At 33.4% G+C, this 15,062-nt stretch overlaps 1 protein-coding gene across 11 annotated transcripts in view; it reads right to left on the bottom strand.

Moving 5' to 3' along the window:
• Nucleotides 1-15,062, bottom strand: part of Dmd (dystrophin) — a 2,205,817-nt gene that overhangs the window by 688,579 nt on the left and 1,502,176 nt on the right. The window lies entirely within an intron of this gene.

Below are 15,062 nucleotides of genomic sequence, written 5' to 3'. Positions count from 1 at the left end.
CCCCTGTCTTGTGTTGATTTCAAGTGATTGTGTTGGGCTAAACTTGACTTTTCAAGTTCTAGGTCAGTAAACACATTATGAACTGTAGGAATGGAATATGTACTCAATGAAGTAGTGAAACTAGCTACATCAAAATCAATTTGTTTTCATTTAACTTGTAGAAAAGCACCCTATGCCCACAAGTGTAAGAACTACTATCTATAGAACAGTAACCAAAACCAAAGGTAGAAAACAAGTTAAGACTTAGGGAAAATTGTTTATTACAAGGGAAAAAGAAATGATCATATTTGTTTCTTTAAGGCATGTCTACCAAACCATTTCAAATTCCAATTGAAACTAGGAGAGTTAATCATAAATAAAAACATTGTTTCAATGAATGGAACATTAGCATGACAGTTTTGATATACATACTTTCTATTGCTTCAGACTTGAATCTCATTGTCTTAATGCTTTTGATGAATGGATCTAAAATTAAGAGTATAAAGAGACTGGGAAAGCTATGAGTCTACAGTTTATGGTTTCTGAAATAGCAACATAACCTACTTTGTTTTTTCAGAAAGATCTGCAAAGCTGTATTGTTGTAGAATTGGTTTATTGAGAACTTATTTTTTTGCTGCTTAGGAAGTGGAAATTTCATCAGATCAGAGTTAATGGTAATTCCTTTCTTAAAAATAATTCATACTTAAACTCCTAGTTAGACTAGTACTTTTTCCATGAAGACATGATTTTATATAAATATGTATATGGTTTCAATCTTATTAATTCTGTCCCTACTTAGTTTGTGGTCTAACATATGATCATTTCAGGAGAATGTCTAACATGAATTTGGGAAGAATTTCTGTTCTGTTGCTGTTGGATGGAATGTTCTAAGTAAGTATGCTATGTCCGTTTGGTGTAAAGTGTACTTTGAGTTCAACACTTCCCTACTGATTTTCTGTCTAGATCATCTGTCCACTATTGTTGAAAGTGGGGACATTGAATTCTCTTGATATTATTGTATTGTACTTGATCTCTCCCTTCAGATTCTTAATATTTCCCTTACATATTTAGATGCTCCAACACACAATTGCTATTTTTATCCTCTTGATGAATTGACCCCTTTATCATTATACAATGACTTTATCTCTTTTCAGTTTTTGACTTAAATATGTTTTGTCTGATTCACATGTAGGTACTCCACTCTTTTTTTTTTTTTTTTGGTTTCCAACCTCAATGGATTATCTTTGTGCATCCTTTCCCTTTCAGTCTATGCCTGTCCTTAAAGGTGAAGTGTGTCTTTGTAGACAGCTTATAATTTTTTTTCATTCAATCACTCTGGGTCTACTGATTGAATGTAAATAGATTAAATTATCCAAACTAATTACAGATAAAGATTTACTACTGCCAGTTTAAAATTGTATTCTGGTGGTTTTGTTTATTCTTTGTTCCTTTCTTCCTTTCTTGCTGTCTTCTTTTGTGGTTTGATAGGTTTATGTAGTGGTTTTCTTTAGATCCTTTCTTTTTATCTTTTATCTATAGGTTTTTTTTTTTTTACTTTGTGGTTATAATGGGCTTATATAAAACATCTTATAAATGGCTATTTTAAGCTGATAACAATACAACTTTAATTGCATACACAAAACACTACACTCTCTCATATTCCACATTTTATGGTTTTAATGTTACAATTTGCTTCTTTTTATAATGTGCATCCTTTAACAATCTATTGTAGCTATCATTGTTTCTAATAGAAAATCTATAATGTTTGCATTTTAATAAATTATCTGAAAATAAATTTTTGAATTAAATGAAGTTATACTTAGGATTCATATATTCTAAGGTAAAGTTAATTACACAGTCTAGAGTATAAAATTACACTATTTTTTCATTAGGAGAAAAGTAATAATCCTTAAAACTGATGTTTCCTTTATACCAAAATACTGATTTAAGAACTAAAATTAAAATATATTTTACCTATGATTAAAATTAGAGTCTATATTAATGTATTACTTTAAAACAAAAAGATATAATGTGGAAATTTCTCATTAAGTTATATGTTATAGCATCTCTAACTTATTGCCTGAAAGTAAGCCACATGAAAGAAGTTAAATAAATCTAATCAAAATAATATTAACTTCTATCTAGAAGTTAATGTTTCAAACTAGAGAAAATAGAAATAAAAAGAAATAGGTATCTTTGAGAAATGCACCCACTAAATATTGAAAGAAACTATGTGGATAGTTTTGAATTGGTAAAATTCTTCAATTTTACCCTGTAATTTGGAAGAAAGAATGAAGACAAATGTCACTAAACCTGTATTTTCTACTTTTGCCATACCTCAAAGGCCTGATTATACTAAATTCAGGAGCTACTTTTATTTTAATATTATTAGATAATTTCTATGGATTTAATATACAGCCTACTTTCTGTGGACTATGAGAACCTGAACAGAAGCAAAAATCTAGGAAAAAGACCAATTCTCAGAAAAAAAAAAGTAGGGTCAATTTTACTAATTGAAGCCTGATACTCCCACTCAATCTGATGTAAAAATAGAAAGACATATAGATTAAAATCCTCAGAGACCATATTGTTGAAATAGATAATATCTCCCTATTAAAATGGGCATCTATGGTTACCACAATCAGGGGACTTGAATAGAAGAAATAATAAAATCCTATTGTGTTAAAGGATTCATTCCCAGGGTGGTACTATTGGGAGGTAGCAGAACCATTAAGAAGTGGAACCTAGTGGAAGGTCTTTAGGTCATTGTGGTGGTGTGCCCTTGTAGGGGACTGTGGGATGCCAGCTCCCTTCCTCTTTTCTATTCACTCCCTGGTACATAAGGTGAGCAGTTGTGCTCGACCATATACTCCCTCTGTGAGGTGCTCACCACAGGTTCAAAACAACAGGACCAACTGATCATGAACTAAAACCTTCAGAACTATGAGCCAAAATATACATTTTTATCTTTACAAGTTATCTCAGGTATTTTGATTCAGTAATGAAAAGCTGACTAGCACATTGGCTACTGATGAAAAATGAGTAAGTAAATTATTCTATAAAAAATATAAGTTAACAGCAACTTGGTTTTCAATACCTACATAAATATATGTTACAAGAACTTAAAAAGATCTTTAGTAAGGTTAATTTATATTGTACATTTAAAACCATAGATGCTACCTCTGGTTGCATTCTCAAAGACTCTTTAGGGAGAACTTCATCATTTAACAGTTATGGAAGTTAAGGGCTAAAATGTTGAGTAATTTGCCCAAGACCTCTAAAATCCAGAAAATATGATATCAAATGAAGAACAGATCTTAGGCTTATGAGTTCCCAGTTGGGTGATTTTTTAACTATGCCTAGGGTTTACAGTATTATGAGTATACCTCTGTAACCTCAAAATGTCTCCTACCTCTATATAATAATTATATATCTAGCATAGATTGAGAAAAAGTGACAAATTTTACTTATTCTGAATTTCTATAAAATTCTAATACATTTTATTAACTGCAGGGGCATTAACATCTTTTTGATAATATCTAGTATACATTTATGGGATTTATGGGTGGCCCTCTCCTTGTTTGATGCACAGACAACATTTGGGGTACTCATGGATTTGAGAATTCCTTTTAGTAATCCTGGGAAATCTGATACACTCTAAATTTATACATTGAGAACCTCTATAATGTCAGTCATTGCCTCAAAATATTCCTCTGATTATATATCTTCAGAGGTCACACTCCTTGCCCTTCGAGTAGATTTCAGTTTCAACATTGCTAAACAATGGTATCATAATTATTTGAAGATGGGTTATGTCAAATATATATTTGTATGTACACATGTGTATATATACACATACATGTATGTGTATATATAGAAACAATTCTAAATTTTAAGTGGTTTATTACTTTTAAAATAAATTAAATTGACAAGTCTGTCAATATAAGAGCACTCTCACTTTTATTCTGATATGTTTTTCTGCATGAGGATAAGTACAGTCAGAGATTAATATGCTTGAATTTGGCTATCCTAATTCACTCATTTTAATACTTCCATTGAAGTAAGTTAATGCCATTACCATATGTGATAAGATTTTTATTTTATTTATTTTTTATTATTAGTTGTTCAAAACATTACAAAGCTCTTGATATATCATATTTCATACATTTGATTCAAGTGGGTTATGCACTCCCATTTTTACCCCGTATACAGATTGCAGAATCACATCAGTTACACATCCATTGATTTACATATTGCCATACTAGTGTCTGTTGTATTCTGCTGCCCTTCCTATCCTCTATTATCCCCTGTCCCCTCCCCTCCCCTCTCTTCCCAATTCTCCCTCTACCCCATCTACTGTAATTTATTTCTCTCCCTTGTTTTTTCCCTTTCCCCTCACTTCCTCTTATATGTAATTTTGTATAACAAAGAGGGTCTCCTTCCATTTCCATGCAATTTCCCTTCTCTCTCCCTTTCCCTCCCACCTCTGGTCCCTGTTTAATGTTAATCTTCTTCTCATGCTCTTCCTCCCTGCTCTGTTCTTAGTTGCTCTCCTTATATCAAAGAAGATATTTGGCATTTGTTTTTTAGGGATTGGCTAGCTTCACTTAGCATAATCTGCTCTAATGCCATTCATTTCCCTGCAAATGCCATGATTTTGTCATTTTTTAGTGCAGAGTAATACTCCATTGTGTATAAATGCCACATTTTTTTTTATCCATTCATCTATTGAAGGGCATCTAGGTTAGTTCCACAGACTAGCTATTGTGAATTGTGCTGCTATTATCACCGATGTAGTAGTATCCCTATAGTCATGCTCTTTTAAAATCTTTAGGGAATAGTCCGAGAAGGGGAATAGCTGGGTCAAATGGTGGTTCCATTCCCAGCTTTCCAAGGAATCTCCATACTGCTTTCCAAATTGGCTGCACCAATTTGCAGTCCCACCAGCAATGTACAAGTGTAACCTCTTCCCCACATCCTTGCCAGCACTTGTTGTTGTTTGACTTTATTATGGCTGCCAAACTTACTGGAGTGAGATGGTATTTTAGGGTGGTTTTGATTTGCATTTTTCTGACTGCTAGAGATGGTGAGCATTTTTTCATGTACTTGTTAACTGATTGTATGTCCTCCTCTGAGAAGTGTCTGTTCAGGTCCTTGGCCCATTTATTGATTGGGTTATTTGTTTTCTTATTATTTAATTTTTTGAGTTCTTTGTATACTCTGGATATTAGGGCTCTATCTGAATTGTGAGGAGTAAAAATTTGTTCCCAGGGTGTAGGCTCCCTATTTACCTCTCTTATTGTTTCTCTTGCTGAGAAAAAACTTTTTAGTTTGAGTAAGTCCCATTTGTTAATTCTTGTTTTTTACTCTTGTGCTATGGATTTCCTGTTAAGGAATTTGGAGCCTGACCCCACAGTATGTAGATCGTAGCCAACTTTTTCTTCTATCAGACGGCGTGTCTCTGATTTGATATCAAGCTCCTTGATGCATTTTGAATTAACTTTTGTGCATGGCGAGAGAAAGGGATTCAGTTTCATTTTGTTGCATATGGATTTCCAGTTTTCCCAGCACCATTTGTTGAAGATGCTATCCTTCCTCCATTGCATGCTTTTAGCCCCTTTATCAAATATAAGATAGTTGTAGTTTTGTGGATTGGTTTCTGTGTCCTATATTCTGTACTATTGGTCCACCCGCCTGTTTTGGTACCAGTACCATGCTGTTTTTGTTACTATTGCTCTGTAGTATAGTTTGAAGTCTGGTATCGCTATACCGCCTGATTCACACTTCCTGCTTAGCATTGTTTTTGCTATTCTGGGTCTTTTATTTTTCCATATGAATTTCATGATTGCTTTCTCTATTTCTACAAGAAATGCCATTGGGATTTTGATTGGCATTGCATTAAACCTATAGAGAACTTTTGGTAATATCGCCATTTTGATGATGTTAGTTCTGCCTGTCCATGAACAGGGTATATTTTTCCACCTTCTAAGATCTTCTGTTTCTCTCTTTATGGTTCTGTAGTTTTCATTGTATAAATCTTTCACCTCTTTTGTTAGGTTGATTCCCAAGTATTTTTTTTTTTTTTGAGGATATTGTGAATGGGGTGGTTGTCCTCATTTCCATCTCAGAAGATTTGTCGCTGATATACAGGAATGCCTTTGATTTATGCATGTTGATTTTATATCCTACCACTTTGCTGAATTCATTTATTAGCTCTAGTAGTTTCTTTGTTGGGTCTGCTAGGTATAGAATCATGTCACCTGCAAATAGTGATAATTTAAGTTCTTCTTTTCCTATTGCTATGCCTTTAATTTCTTTCATCTGTCTAATTGCTCTGGCCAGTATTTTGAGAACTATATGTGATAAGATTGATGAGAAAACACAGGTTGAGAAACACCATAGGACAATGATCAAATACCTGAATTTGCCTTCACTGTACTTAGAGAAAATGAGTTCTTTTCACTTACCTGAAATGCACACATTGTCTCAGACTAGCCAGTATCTTCGATGTTTTACTCAATATCTTCAATCTTTATAAAATAAATTTGTTCAAGCTGTAATCAGATTTAAACATCTTCACCCATTCGAATCCTTCTTATTCTTTTTCTTTGGGGCAATATCAGTGATTAAAACCAGAGGCACTCAAACACTGAGCCACATTCTCAGCCCTATTTTGTATTCTATTTAGAGACAGGGTCTCATTGAATTGCTGAGCACCTCACTTTTGCTGAGGCTGGCTTTGAACTCGAGATCTTCCTGCCTCAGCTTCCTGAGCCACTGTGATTACAGGTGTGCACCACCACACCTGGCTTGAATTCTTCCTATTTGTTATTATCAGACTCTCACTTCTATGAAGGCTTTGTTGACAACTCCAGTTATTCTCTTTTCTAAACTTCTGTGTTGACTGCAGTCAACAGTAAAGAGTCTTGGTGTGCTTGATTATACAATTTTATATTGTTCTCTACTGATCCAGTTGTAAAACTTTAGAATTGGAAGGGAACTGTGAAAATTCCAATGCTGAATTTTAAAATCTATCACCTCTGAGCATTTTAAGTCTTAGACTGAAATGTTGTATATATAATTCAATAGATCCCTGATATTCTCAATAGGGATGTCCAAGAATCTTTGCAAATCAAAAAGGTTACCTAGGATCTAAGGGACTCACCACTGCCCAATAATTTCTCAGTACATGAGATTAGTGCTAGAAGCTTTACATACTAGAATCACTCAAACAACACAATAGGGTAGATGTTATTAAGCCCATAGGAAATCATTACATATCATGGGCCCCAAGAAAGCAATATTCTGTCATTTCATATGACTTGTTTTTTTATCTTAGGGCAGTGTTTTAACATTTTTTTAGATTTGCAAAAAGATAGCATCTATTAATATAAAATTTTCTTCATTAAATCATTTCAATTATGCAAAACAAAACTTTCCAAACACAGAAGTTTTCAAAATGTGTTCTACCGTTAAAAAAAAAAAATCACCATACAGATTGTATTGTCATTTAATATATCTTTCAAAGAGAAATAATGGGTTCATGAATGAGAAAACATTGCCATTGTGATTTTGACAGACTGAGTTTTATCTATCAGAATGGCTTTCATTAACTACTATCATTGAATAATTACTAACTTGGTGAAGAGGCTATGTCTACTTGGTAAGAGACACATATACATGAAATTATTGATATGTTTCTTTATTTCCTGAGAAAAGATAAAAACAAGCTATTTTTATTTCCATTAAGTTGAACATATTTGGTAGCAAAGGAAAATTAAATTTAGGTAAAACATCACTTGCCCTTATATTATACAGGAAGCACTAAAAGGTATAATCTTTTAGGTTAAAGGCTGAGGAAGTTAGATAGGTATAGGATACTTAGAAATTTTTCTGACAAATCTGTATTTTAAAAGAAAAGAATTGAACATTGTATTATCTGAGACTATAACACAGTTGGACTGGTTTATACTAAAACTAGTGTAAGGGAAATAGTATTAAAATTGATTGAAGGTTATACTATATGTATAAAATCTTGGACATCATTAATAAAGCTCACTCTACTCAGACTTATTGCTCTATTCATATCCTTTCTGGAAGATAAACTACCTTGAAATTCAGGACCCAATAGTAATATAGTATTATTGCAGAGTTGCCATGAAACATTCCTGGGGCTGTGATCGGGATGATTGAGAGGACCACTAAATGCTGAAAAATGGATGTGACCAGGGAATGGTTTGGCTGTTTGCCAATGTAAGAAATAACTTGATATCGACATTAAGCAGCAGCTGAAGAATCTTTTAATAGTTTAGGAGCTTTTTCTAAATCCTCCAGTTATGCTTCACTGATTAAATTATTAAGAACCTCTGATTTAGCTGTTTCATATTTTAGATAGGAGTGAAGATATTTTGAAATCATTTCCATTATTCATGGTTTCTTGTTTTTCAAATTAAACTTATAGGATGCTGAGATAATCCCTTTTTATTAGGCCTAGAGAAACTGATAATACACCAAAAAGCAGAATAGCAGCATGAAAGTATCATTTTCCTTGACAATATCATATTATGATGGGTTATTTCCCTTTTTTTTAAAGCTGAGATTTATACATTCCAATTAATGCTAGTAATCCAATTGTTAAAAAAAACAATGGCTACAGGCTCCTGATAGCATCCAAATCTAGACCAAAATATGATTAAATGAAAGTTCAAAGGAAGAAAATACATTAACTCTAGGAAGAACTTCCCAATATGAATAGTTAACTGGTATATTATTAGGTCCTATAAAATATTTTCCTTGTTTACTAGCTTACAAATAAATTGCAGGGAAGACTGTTATAGGTCCCTTGAACAAATATTAACTGAGTCTCATTGGGCTCAACATTATGCCATTGGAATAAATATTGTTGATCACTTAAACAGCATTCATTCTCAGATAACCTTATACCCATTATGCAATTTACTTCCTATGAGAATCCCAAGTCTCTTCAAGTTTCAATGGACTCCAGCCTCAGTTTTAGAGGTAGATTTAGATTTATGTAAAATTCAGATTCTAAGGCAATTCAAATAACCTCATTCTTTTTACTTTCATTCAGGGACCTAAAGTTTGTCAACCAGTTTATGGTCATTGTCTGAATATCTATAGTGCAGCAGGAGTATACACACACACACACACCAATTTTTCCTATATATACATACAAATACATAAGACTAATAGATAATACTAATGTATAATATACATTGTCCATTTTGTCTATTGCTATAACAGCATACCTGACTTTGAGTACTTCATAAAGAAAAGAGGTTTATTTATCTCAGTTTTGGAGGTCACAAAACATGGCACCAGCTTAGCTTCTGGTGAAAGCCTCATTGTAGATAACATTACATGGTGGGATGATATGTGATGAAGAACTTACATGGCAAGAGAGGAAGCAAGAGAGTGGGGAGGGGCTGGATTTGTTCTTTCTTTTTTAAAATATCTTGATTTTGTTTATTTATTTTTATGTGGTGCTGAGGATTGAGCCCAGGGTCTCACGTGAGAGGCAAGTGCTCTGCTGCTGAGCCACAACCCCAGCCCCTGACCTTTCTATAACAATCTTCTTTAAAGGAAACAAATCTGCTCTTGCTAGACATAACTCACTTTGAGCTCAGCATTAATCCCTTCACAAGGGCAATTGTGACCCAATTACATCCCTGTAGGCCCTACCTCTTAAAGGTCCTGCTATCTTTCAATATGTCATGTTGAAGACTAAGTTTCCAACCCACGAAATATAGGGGAAAAACCATATCCAAACAATTACATATACCATTATCATAGTAGCAGACATATAGCTTGGATTGGCCTGATTTGACTGAGAAAAAAAATTCCCTTAATCTATCTTTGAGTTAAGAAGTTCTCTCTCATTGTAACAAGAAACCATGTTGTCCCATTTGTTGCAGTCATCTTGGAACCTGCAGGGCAACTAGTAAGGAGGTCAAAACTATACAGAAGGAAAATCCGAACAAAGAAAATCATGATTCAGAACTCTGTTTGTACTTCATCAGGAGCCTGCTTTCACCTCTGAACTTTAAGTCATGTGAGGTGAAATAACTTTATTGTTGAAGGTACTTTGATCATGTATTCTATTTCTTACACCCCAAAGCATTTTAACTATTAAATGTGTCACCAGGGTTATGAAAATAAAGAAAAAAAATCTTGCAGTTAATGTATTTCTGTTCTAGTAGTGGAAGACATATATGCCAACAATAAATTTCAGTAAAACATTAGGATTCTTGCTGAAATAGAGGTAAATGGTAAGACAGTAGTATGGAAAGAGAAATACTTGCATTTCCCTGTGGGATCTAGATAGGAAAGGAAAGCGCTCACATGAATATTTTGACTTGAGACTTTAAGGATGAATTTATCAAAGAGTCAATGGTGACAAATGTGCTTCTAGCAGAGGGAACAGTATATGTTAAAGTATAAAGGCAGCAGATGGTGACTGGGGAGCCACAAGTAGTTTAGTACTATTTGGTTTAACAATAAGAGGTGGGGAATATAGAAAACAACCTCAACTGAAAGATTTTGTGTCCTAAGATAAGGATTTTAGTTTTTTTATCCTAGAGAAGAAAGGTAATGACTATAAACTTTTATTAATGTAACATAATTAGCATGTTAAAAAGTATGTTTTCAGTATGCAAGATAGGTTTAGGTTTATATATAGAGAGAAACCAATGGGGAAACTTTGTTGAACATGATACCTGGATGAATAAAAAAACAAAATGATGGTCCTAAATGAGAAATTATAGTGTTATTTGGTTTATGAGATTGATAGAATTGGTAATTATTTTTTTGAGAGAGAGAGAGAGAGAATTTTTAATATTCATTTTTCAGTTTTCGGTGGACACAACATATTTATTTTATTTTTTTATGTGGTGCTGAGGATTGAACCCAGTGCCCTGCACATGCCAGGCGAGCATGCTACCGCTTGAGCCACATACCCAGCCCTAGGATTGGTAATTATTTATGGGGCTTAATAATAAAAAGTAAAGAATTTGCCATAATGAGCATCCAGTTAGTTTGACTAATTTGATAGACAGTATTTTACCAAAATAAGGAATTTAGGAAGAGGAGTAGATTTTTCAAAATAATGATAATATCAATTTTGGGTATGCTGAGTTAGAAATATTTGTGGTATATTTATTTGTCAGTTGATTGGTAGGTAGAATTTGAGTCTGAATTTGAATAAAAAAGTCTGATCTAATCATTGACATAGTTTAGTCTTGACCTTAGATTCTCTAATACAGTAAACTGGTATTCAAATGATTTAAGATATTGTTATCACAATAAAAAGTGAATGAAATTTAATAATAAGTACAGCATAGACAACAACCACACAGCCAGGATGCTGGACATACAGAGATGCAGATGAGATCAGTTAAGTTCTGAGTGATTCTAATGTTTAAAGGGCTGAGGACAAAGGGTAACTAGGTGGGGATGATAGTAATTTACAAAAGAATTAATTGAAAATAGAATAAGTGAAACAAAATAAAACAAGAGAACATGTAATCTTAGAAACTAACATATTAGAGTTTAACTAGGAAGATGAGTGATGCTTGGTTAAGGCCAAAAGGCTCTGAGGGTTAAGATTGCAGAACTATGGCAAAGCACATAACAACTAATGAAAATTTGCCCAACAAATTGTGTCTTAAATTAATATTCAAGGTCTGAAGCCATTTCAAAAAGCCCTTTACATTACTGCTAGGTAAAATGTGCATAGAAAATGGAATGAACTGATTTAAACTCAACAAACAAACTACAAAGTAAGGAAGATAGCATAGAAACTTTGAAAAAATCAGTGGATTTATTAAGAGTACATGTGACAAGAACATAAATGCTGGTAGACAAATATATTAAAGGTTTTGGAGTGGCAGATCCTTTGTGAGATACAAAATTACAAAGGAAGTAAAAAATGAGAACTAAGAACAAATCAAAGGAGACAAGGCACATGTTGCAATGAAATATAAAGAAACGAAAAGACTTTTCTGTGAGAAGAATTGGAAGTGACCAATTTGTTTCAAGGAAACAAAGACTCTTTAGTGAAAAGAGATGAAGACCAGGGGTGATATGGCCACTTCCAAAGAAAGACTTTAAATGAATTTTTCTACTACTGCCATATTTTTATTCTCAAACATTTTTGTTCTTCTCTTACAGGTGGACATATTAAAAATAATACACTGGAAAGCACTTTATGGTTCTGACAAAGTACAAAATGTTTAAAAATTGGGTTTAACAATAAAAATACTTCAAAAATTTCTACTATGTTTTTGAGTCTAGAAATCAAGATAAAACCAATACTTCTGATACTCAAGACAGTTTCTGTTCTACAGATTTTGTCTTTTTGTGTGAGTATAAATTTACCAGTGGATTCAGGAAGAAGATGAATATTTTTTTCAAAGTAAACAATGAACCAGAAGGAGGTTCAAAGTTCACCACATGGAATTATCATTCACAGTACTTACATCAACATCAATGAAAAGTGACTCCAATCTTATTCTGAGTATAATTTGTAGTAGAGAGGATGTTGGGGGGAAAGTGTAAGGAAAAGAAAGCTGAGGAAAATATGTAAACAGATATGCAGCTAAGATGAGAGTATAAATAATCAGATTATAAAACATAAAATTGACAAAATGATACAAATTCCATATGGAGTGAACTAAAAAAGGTAGAAGCATCATCCAGTACAAACATCCATTACTGAAGTGAGAATCATTTTACAATATACCTTCTTGTAGCCTACTTGGTCTTGCATTATAGATACTAGGAATAAATGGTACACATGACATGGTTAGTGGCCTCATGAAGTTTACATTGTGATAAGGAAGAGAAGGGAAACAACTACATGTTTCAAATCATTTTAGAGAATGGTAATAGCAATAAAGAAAAATAAAATCAGGTAAAAAGTTAAGAGTAAGAGTTGTAAGTTAGGCTAGGGTCTCTCATAATGAACATGAGTTCATCATGAATGCTTGGTAAAGACTTTTAAGGTAAAAAAGGTTGCACTTAAGTATACTAATCTATAGACTTATAAAGCTACTGGGTAGGCACACTGATCAATATCTATGCTAATCAGGTATTGGAAAGGTAGGAATGCTATTGGCCAAAATAGCTTATTAGCAAAATATGCTAGACAGATATTGAAAATCTACCAAGACTATTGGTTCAGCCCTTGGTCAAGACATTTAATTCTTTTTTCTGTTTTTTTTGTTTGTTTGTTTTGTTTGTTTGTTTTTAGCTCCTCTAGCTAGTTTTTTCCTCTGGAATAAGAAAGCAATTTATTACATCTTTGTTTCTATTTCTTTACATACCTCCTCTCTATCACTACTCATATCACTCCCCTTTGACACTCTTGTTTCTGGAAGACTAACCCCTGGCTCAAAGGGTCCCTCTCTAAACAAAGTCCTATCTAACTATTCTGTGTAATTTCAGAAACCTAATACTGGGCAACACCTAGGTTTCTATTTCTGACTTCCTTAATTCATTCCCAGGTAATGGTGATTCAGTAAAAAGCAGAATAGGGAGATGCTGGTCAATGGGTACAAACTTTTACTTATAAAATGGGTAAGTTCTCAGGATTTAATGTATAGGATGGTGATTATAGTTAATATCACTATACTATATACCTGAAATTTGCTAAGAGAATATATAGGAAGTGTACTTACACTCTTAAACATACATTGGTAACTATTTGCTGTGATCAATGTGAAAATTACTTTGGTCATAGTAATCTTTTCACAATGTACACATGTATAAAAATCACATTTTATACCTTAAATATATACATAATTTTTATTTGTCAATTATAACTCAATAAAGCTGGGGGGGGATTTGGCAGTATATTTTCAGAAGCTTCACAATCAAGTGGGGGGGACAATATAAGTTCAAATGTTCTCGCAAATAAATATACAACTTACTGTGTGTTTTGGAAGAAAAGTACAAGTAATTCTGTTTACACTAATCTTATGTAGGAGGTTAGGAGTGTCTTCCCAGAGAATGATATTTGTCTTCTCTGAAAAGTGAGTAGATATCCAGTATGAAAAACAAGTGCATAATTTTTCAAGCAGAGGGACTAGTGTATGCAATCCTTTGTAGTAAGATAGAGCAGGCACTTACACAAACAAAACACAACAAAACTAGAAAGTAGAATATTGTGGAAACAAGGGATCAAGTAGTATCTGGTACAAGTAATATCATGGTATCTGGTAGAAGGGTGATGAAATGGAAAGGGTCATATCAAACAAGGTCCTTCAAACTATCACATTTTTTAAGAAAAATTATTTTGAGAACAACGAGAAGGCAATGGCGTATTTAAACAGAGTTCTACCATCACTTTTTCAGATATTTATTTTTTAGTTGTAGTTGGACACAATACCTTTATTTTATTTATTCATTTTTATGTGGTGCTGAGGATCAAACCCAAAGCCTCACATGTGCTAGGCAAGCACCCTACTGCTGAGCCACAACCCCAGCCCTCTACCATCAATGTCATAGTTTGAAGGGATTATACAGCTACAATGAATAGGAGAGAAGGAATAAGATTGGTTTATCTTGGTATTACTGTATTATCTGACATAAAAACCTAGATAATGTTAAGAATGAAAGAGGGAACTACCAATCACATAGACATAATAGACATACACCATGTCTTGGTTTAGACCTGGCAAACCATGACTATGGTCATCCTAATATAAAGCTATTGCATCAGTTCAGAAAAGGGATGATGAGAAACTGGTCAGAGGTATGTAGGATAAATCTAGAGAAGGACACTGAATCAAAAAGTGAGAGTAAGAGCTAGAAACAATAGGCAGTCAGGGTGGGGACCACAGTTGTAACAATTCTGTGTAGGAAGTATCTGATGGGCCACACAGAACATTGTCAAGCATGTGAACAGCACATGATCAACATCATGATTGGATGGGGTGGGGGCATGTAATCACCAAGTGTTTAACTCTGATTGAATAAAGAAATTACCCTCCTCAAAAGTTACTAGTTATAAAAAGTGATAGCTTTAAAGGTCACCTCCAACAACTCCACATAAATCCCTAGAC

The sequence above is a fragment of the Marmota monax genome, unplaced genomic scaffold, assembly GCF_021218885.2.
Source record: "Marmota monax isolate L192 unplaced genomic scaffold, Marmota_monax_Labrador192_F-V1.1 WCK01_AAM20220418_F8-fsc00075, whole genome shotgun sequence".
Classification (NCBI taxonomy): Eukaryota; Metazoa; Chordata; class Mammalia; order Rodentia; family Sciuridae; genus Marmota; species Marmota monax.
The sequence above is the reverse complement of the archived record's forward strand: the minus strand, read 5'-3'. Positions and strand labels throughout refer to the sequence as shown.